The sequence below is a fragment of the Polistes fuscatus genome, unplaced genomic scaffold (assembly GCF_010416935.1).
Source record: "Polistes fuscatus isolate 324 unplaced genomic scaffold, CU_Pfus_HIC Scaffold59, whole genome shotgun sequence".
Lineage (NCBI taxonomy): Eukaryota > Metazoa > Arthropoda > Insecta > Hymenoptera > Vespidae > Polistes > Polistes fuscatus.
Window position 1 is genome coordinate 69279 of NW_025113139.1, and position 8368 is coordinate 77646.

The 8368-nt window shown below is 35.3% G+C and overlaps 1 non-coding gene across 1 annotated transcript; it reads right to left on the bottom strand.

The window, feature by feature from the left end:
- Nucleotides 1–7186: 7186 nt before the first annotated feature.
- Trnas-gga lies at nucleotides 7187–7261 on the bottom strand. The gene has a single exon. It is a non-coding gene; the product is annotated as a tRNA-Ser (tRNA).
- Nucleotides 7262–8368: the final 1107 nt, after the last annotated feature.

Sequence of the window (8368 nt, forward strand, 5' to 3'; positions counted from 1 at the left end):
TAAACTTTCGAAAAATGTTGTCAACCTCTTTGTTAAATTTTAAAAAAACGACCATTGTATACGTAATGTATCTGTTTAAAGAAAAATAGAGTTTACATACTCTAAAAACTTATTCATTATGCAAAAAAGTAACTGGTCTAGGAAAAAGAAGTTAGAATAAGTCTAGAAGAAAGATCAAGAAACAAGCGAGTAACTTCAAATTTTCTGTTGAATTCTGTACTTCAGTTTTTGTCTTATGTTTTGTTAATAAATAGTTAATAAGTAAATATGCTGCAATTTGTATAAATAAAGATGTCATGAAGATTGATCGTTACCGGGAAAAAATAAATGGAAAAATAAAGAATCCTAGAATGTATATTATAATAAATTAGTTATTACCTGTGACTAGTATTGTTTTCTTATTCTAATAAATTTTCTACTTTAAATACCCTTTTACAATCTTCGTTCTCCCTATTTTAAGTCCTATACCTCACTAACATATAATTATTTATTTCACTCAATTGTAAAGGCATAAGAGTCTAAACAAAAACTAATCTCGTACTATTTATTACGCAACAGGAAGTAACAATACTTTTGAAGTTATACTTCTTTCGATGCGTTTAGAAAAAATTAATAAAGAGAGGTATTTATTATTATTTATTATTTTTTTAAAGCTAACTGAGGTACAAATTATATAATTAAGTTTCATTTTCTTCTCTAAGATAGTCACCAATAAAGTTAAAAAATAATATGGTACTTATATACGCACGTAAGAAATTAAACTTCTTTGGCGTACCAAAACGAATAAAACCTTAAAAATAAATTCAAAAATAAAATAACTAAAAAAAAATTTAACCTAAAAAAATAAAATATAATAATTATATTATTATTATAATCATTATTAGTTTTCCTTGTTACTTTTGAATTTTCCTTGTTTATTTTTAAATAATGTTATGACTATTATATATTATTATTATTAAAAATTTTCTTTTTACATAGAATATAGTTGATAAAGAAACCTCTTCTCCCCCCCCTAATTCCTTGATGATCGATAATATTCGCTAATTTATGCCGATTAATTTTCTTTTATTGTCATATTTTTATCAATATTTTTCTTTATATAATTTTATAAGTATATACAGCATGACCAGGTAAAAAGGGAAGGATTGGAAGTGTGAGAAGATAAGCAACTAATTACTATTATTATATTAATTATCAAAAAAAAAAGGATAACATATTTTAATCGATCGATATATATACATAAGAAAGAATAAAAAATATCAAAAATAGATATCAGTCCACATTAAATTTAAGGGAGATATATCGAATTACTTTATGCGTCAACGGCCATGGCACGGTGGTAGCACTAGTTCCCGCTCGGTCATTTAAGTAAAGCTGCACTGAGTACGATTAGTACTTGGATGGGTGACTCGCTTGAGAGAAAAAAAGAGGGAAGAAGAAGAGAAGACGACATCATGCCGTAAATTTGAAATCGCTTTGCCGTGCATCGTAAATACCGAGAAACTTCGTAGTGACGTTTTTACAGACGCTCGGAGAAAATCACTCTTTCACATTTTTCCAAACGCATTTTTGGAAAAATAGTGGTACAATAGTCTATGTTATATTTCAAACGGCAGTTCGCCTTTTTTAATAGAGTTAAGAAATCCCTGTAATTTACCCTCCTTTCTAAACTAAAATGCATCCTACACAATTACGAATTACTCTTTCCACTTTCGATTGTAATCCGTGAATCCAGTATTCTTTCTCCAGGTGCACTCTGGTTTTTTTCGCGGTAAAATGACCAATCTCATGGTTTTTTTTAATAATCGCCGTTTGCATCTCTTTTGGAACGATTACACGTACGTCATGTCCTACTCTCTTAAATAATACGCCTCCTCGTAGGATATACTTATCGTCTTTACTCGTTTACCGTATCGTATATTCGTCGTACATCGACGTCTTATTTCTGCACTCGTCGCAATAGTAATGTTAGTGAATCAAACTAATGGTCTAAAGTTAAACATGCAGAAATCGGATTCCTACTAATGACATCCGCGTGTGTCATACTCCTATTCGGTCGATGCTCTATACTGGAATTAAACTCTTAAAGGGCTAATGCCTAACGCACCACTATCACGCATAAATCTTTTTTCCTCATAGTAAGCGCAAACGCTCAGCAATCTGTCACTATTTTGAAATGAACACCAAATAGATAAATCGTAAACTTACGCAGTGCTCTCACTATCACTAGTACCATCAATTCGTAGCTTGCTTATTTACACTCCGCCAGAGTTTTCAGTCCTCTTAAGTAATATACTTGGTGTATCTTTCGTGTTACACCGTCTCTTTGCACCAGTATCGCGTTGAACCCGAGTGACGATGCGTCGGTATGCAATTCCGTTTTTGCTTCGGTCTTACATAATCTTAGATAAGGATACTCACACAATTTTTCTTTTAACGTATTAAATGCGGTTCTTCCCTCTTTAGCAAAATAAAACTTTATGTTTTTTCTAAGTAGGTTTGTTAATGGTCGAGCAATTTCCGAATGTTTTGAAATGAACTTACGAAAGTATCCGTTTTTCTAACCTAGTGTACTGTATATTTTTGCACCCTGTAACGCGTCTAATTGGTCTTCAATAGGCGGTAGCAGATATCTATCTCTTATTATCTTTTTATTAAGTTCTCGATAATCGCACATAACCGATCTGATCCGTCCCTTCTTTTAAACGAATCTACCGGACTAGCGAACTCTGAAAGTGATGATCTTACAATACCCTCTATGATCCACACAGCGATCTGTCTATTCGTCTCGTCTTTCTCTTGAGGAGATAGTCGTCGCGTTTATCGGCTAATTAGTTCGTCGTCTTTTAGCAGTATAGTTATCTTAACCCCTACTTCTGGACTTTTTTTGAAAATCTAATTCTCGATAGCTACTCTCACACTTTCTCTAACACTAGAATCTGATATATGTGATAAATCTAACTCGTTTATTTGTACATAAAAAGCAAAAACCTCTGGAACTTTTTCTGTTTCGATAACCGGCTCTTTTTATCCAATAAAAATCTTAGCATTCTTTATCTCATAATTTACAGAGCGCAAAAAATCAAGCCCTAATAGCATACTATAACCTAACGATTAATCTGACACAACTTGAATAGTAATTGGGAAAATCGTGCCCTCTATGCTCATTCACGTTTCGAATTCGCCCATCGTTGGCCTCACGCACGTGCTGACACCCTTGACAAAGATCTTTTCTCCTTTCAAAGTCGGCGAACCCATCCTCTTATATTGGCTCCGAGTGATAATGGTGATATCGCTGCCTGTATCCACTAAAGCTGAAATTGCGTGACCTTAGATGTCGACCTGCTTCCAGATCCTCCCACCGGCACCACCGTCGTTGCCGTCGCCGTGTTCTCTTCTACCGTGTTCACTTCGCGTGACTGCATCCCTCTCGGACATTGCCACTCGATGCCCGCGATCGTTGCATCGAAAACATATATGACCACCCCCTCTCGTAGGGAACTCCGCTCGCATATGATCCGCCTCACCACATTTGAAACACCGTCAATGTTTCTGAGTCCCCGACGTGGTTGCTTCCGTTAACAAATTGCGTCTCTCCTGATGCTCCTCTCTGCTGAGCCATCAAGAGCGCTAGCAGCAGTGGTTCTCTTTCCATTTCTTTCCCGTGCCTCGATGTGGTTCTCTCCCACAACGTTATACTTGCAAAGGACCGAAGAAAATCATCTTTTGTTCGCAGTGCCTTAGCTCGCGCTTTATCTCTTAACTGTCTGTCAGGTATCCCCTGTATGATGTACCCTCTTATTGAAGTTCGGTTCCCCAGGATGACTTTTAGATGGAGTTATTGGGAAAATGACTCTGTTGGCATCCACTTGCGCTTCTAAGCGTATTCGCGCTACGAATATATCCTTGGGGTTGTAGAAAACTCGTCTTAACTGTCGTAGCAGCTCATCCGCCGCTAACAACACATATTCTGTAGTGAAGTGATACCACTCTTTGGCACTTCCCGTTAAACACGATGCGATTAATAACTGGGTCTTCATATCGATTAAATTAAAATCAGCTCTAACTGCTTGGAGCTTACCTTCCCAATCTCGTAATTCGGTGTAACATCATTGTAATCTATCATCTGTTTTATGTGCTTCATTGAGGCGGCGAAGTTTCTCTCATCAGCGGCGCACTTCTCACGCGAATCTCGTGGCTTGGCCCTCCTCTGATACTTCTTAACTCCTCTGATAATTATAGTATTTGTTGCTTCAAGGTTTCCATCTGAACTTCTCTTGCATTTCCGTCTGGACCTTGAGCTCCCTCTTCAAAAGATCGAGAACCATCCTCATGTATGCTCGCTTCTATGGCTGTCCAACTGTCAGCTAATGCTTGATGAAGCCTAGCCAAAAGTTCAGCCCTTTTTCCATATGTTGGTAAGTTGTATTCTCCTAAAATTTCTCCTAACTCTTCCACCTTGAAATCCTCGGGTGCGCCACTTATGATTATACGGTTGATGATGTACACCTCACACTTACTGCTAATTTCACGCTCTATCTTTTTACGTTATCTATTCTGTGTTACAGTTTATTTGTTCTAATCCTGTTGTATTTTTTTTAAATTCCGGCTGAGCCCCCAATAATTGTAGAAGGATTTTTTAGCACCCTACTTTTACGCATCATTACTCCGATACTCTTTACTCTCTTCTTTAATACTCTTCACTCTTCAATCTTATACTCTGATACTCTCATACTCTTTATTCCTCTTACTTGCGATTTCTCCGCTACCGCTAACTCTGATCTCTTTTACTCTTCTCTGCACTCTTCTTCTACGACTAACTCTTTATTTTTTACTCTTTACTCTTTACACTGATGCTCTGATCCTCTGATGATCTCATCCTCTCTTCCACGACTCTCTCTCATCTTATACATTCTTCTCTTCTCGTATCCCCCTGCATCCACACTAAATGCATGCACGTACTTATACTCTCTCATTTCTTTCACGCCATAGCAACATAAACATTTCTTATAACTCTACCTAACCGAAAAACAACTTTACTTATACTCGAAATACTAACTTATAATTTAACCAAATCGTTCTCGTATTCATATCTTAACGTTTTTTTTTTATTATTATTCCAATCCAACATATATAATATATCGATCGATTGAAAATATGATTCCTTTTTTTTCTTGTTAAAAAAAAAATAAATATAATTAGTAGCTTATCTTCTCATACTTCCAATCCTCCTATATATATTTATAAAATTAAGAAAAAAATAAACTAATAAAAATAAAGTAATAAAAAAAATAAATCGGCTTACATTGGAGAATATTATCGATCAAGCAGGGAGAGGTAAACAAGTCTATTTATAAACTATATTCTATTATAAAAAAAATTAAAAAATTAAAAACAATATTTAAAAAATAAACAAGGAAAATTAAAAAGTTATAAGAAAATTTATAATGATAATAATAATAGGAAAATAATCCTAATAATATTAAAAATAATAAAATTTTTTTTTTTAACTTTTTTCTTTGAAGTTATTTTTTGGAATTATTTTAAGTTATAGAGGTTATATTCGTTTTGGTACGCCAAAAAGTATAACTTCCTACGTGCGTACATAAGTACACAAATCAGTTTTTTTATATTTCATAGATTGACAGTTTCCTAATCAGGTTAGCTAAATATGCGGCTCTACATTTTTTGTTTCAATCGAAGACCGAAGCAAAACCAAGAAAAAGACTTCATTCAGCATCGGATCTATACATATATTTTATTTTCCAATAGAGTTTACGATATAAAAATTTCTTTTAATTATGTCTTCTCGTAGAGATTTCATGTGAATTATGATGCGAATAGAATTCAAACACATTACACAGGAAGTTACATGAACCTGTTAAAAGATAAAAATAAATATCTTGCTTTGGAAAGAAACAAATAATATAATTCTCTTACAAATTTTTTTGAAAAATATTTTCAAAGCTTTAGAAAGCTTATTCTAACCTCATAGATTATCAATCATTTACTGGAAGAGACAGTGCATTATTTTCAATAACGGTAAAAAGAAGTTTTCGATACTAAAATCATCAAAGATTTTGAAAGACACACCGTCTTCTTCTTATTCACACTAGGAAGAAATAATGTGCAATAATATTCTATCAAAAGAATTGTAAAATGAATCTTACTTATTTTTTTGTAAGTTTTTAAAGTAACATCTTTTAACGCGTTGGGGAAAATGTAATGGGGTGTAATTTTGTCCGAACGTCTGGAAAAAACGACGCCATGAAATTTGTCGGTATTTACGACTCGCGGCAAAGCGATTTCAAATATATGGCATGAAGTTGTCTTGTCTTCTACTTCCTCTTTTTTCTCAAGCAGGTAACAATCCAAAAAGTAACCGTACTCAGCGCTGCTTTACTTAAATGATCGAGCGAGAACTAATGCTGCAATAGCGCCATAGCCGTTGACGCATAAAGTAATTCGATATCTCCCTTACATTTAATGTAGACTGATATCTTTATTTCTATATTATTTTTTTTTTTTATTCTTTCTTTATATATAATATATCGATCGATTATAAATATTTTTCCTTTCTTTTTTTGAAGTTATTTTGTTAACTTAATAAAAAGAAAAGAGTAGCTCATCTTTTCATATTTAAAATCCTCCTTCTTTTACCTGGTTGCGCTATAAATATATGTAGGATTCGTGAAAAATTGGGGCCGTTGGACCGACTGGACCGGGCTCGAACCCGGATCTTCCACTTTCCGGGCGCTGCTCTTAACCATTGAGCTATCCAGGGCCCACCGTCCAATCTCCTCCGAATGCCTATTTAAGTGTTTTGGCTGGAGGTGCTCGCATCCCACATTCTACCCCCCCGCAACCACATTCGACCCCCCGATGTCCGTCATTGGAAAAACCCCCTCCTTGAACCATCTATACTTCTTCGTCATAGACCCTTACTACACGTCTTACGTCTCTAGTCCCGAACGCATGCGTCCAAAGGCCGTCTTGCCTATTCCCCAGCCAATCGTTCACGTCGCCACTATACGTCTTACGTCGGCCTAACCTCCATGCTAGATGTTCAACCCCAATTATTTTTTCATAACTATTGCCCGGCCGTAGAAGTGTGACACAAAGCAAACCAACCATCCCGGACGAGCCCCCAAAATGTAGGATTCGTGAAAAAAGTGGGCCGTTGGACTGACTGGACCGGGACTCGAACCCGGGTCTTCCGCTTTCCGGGCGACTGCTCTTAACCATTGAGCTATCCAGGGCCCACCGTCCAATCTCCTCACGAATGGCCTATTTAAGTGTTTGGCTCTGGAGGGCTCGCATCTCACATAATATAATATATATATATATATAAAAGACTATTATGTGTAGGTCGAATACAGTTAAAAACAAAATTGTTTTCCTGTAACGAGAAGATTTAAACTTTTATTTTCAAACTTATGTGACTAAGATTTGCATTCTTACCTGTAACGAGAAGAAACGACATTAGTGTTCGTTATAAACGGTATCGTTCCTACTGCCAACAAGTAAACGATCGCGATATATCTCGTAACTCTATATATTCCCCCTCTATTTTACATCAGCTGACACCTGTATGTCAGGTACGTACCAACGATTTTTGACTAACACGGGTAAATCAATTAAAGAATATTCTTTACATTTCCCCTCCCCGAAGAGAAAATGTTATCTATTTCTTATGAATAATGTACAAATAAGATAACTATTTTATAACTAAATCAGCACTTAATTTTTTTTTTTTTTTTTATTATTGATTTCCCGTTATGCTGGAATTAATTTTGACATATGGATAAATTTTACCTTTGTCTATTCCGTCCCCATGTTAATGTTCAAATATTGAGTTCGAAAGTTTTTTTAAAATTTCATAAGGTCCTTCTCAATTCATCCAATTTTTCTATTTAACTTGTTTCCATTCTCACGTATACCAAATCGCCAGCGGACAGCATCAACTGTTTTCTATTTTATCATAGACCTTCTTTTTCACTCATGGGATGTTTCGAGTTTTCCAACGCTGTTATTTATTTTTTGCCCAATCTTCCCCAGTGAGTGTGTTATCTTAATTCTTTAGTTCGTGTCGTTGTAATTCTTTACACATCTTGTGCTACCGTTGTCCAACTATTTCTTCTTGTTTTCATTATTTTGCATCTGATCCTGTTGACGAGTGTCTGATTCAATCTCTCGTTCAGACCAGTTAAGACGGGGAATCAACACTTGTAAAGGATAGAGGTATATTTTTTTCTTCTAGGTACTCTCGGAACTCTTTTGAATCTATCCCGGGAATATTGATCAGCTAAAATGCTCCAATTTCTTCGCGTGTCTGCGACCATATCTACCAATTTATAAAATCGGGTGC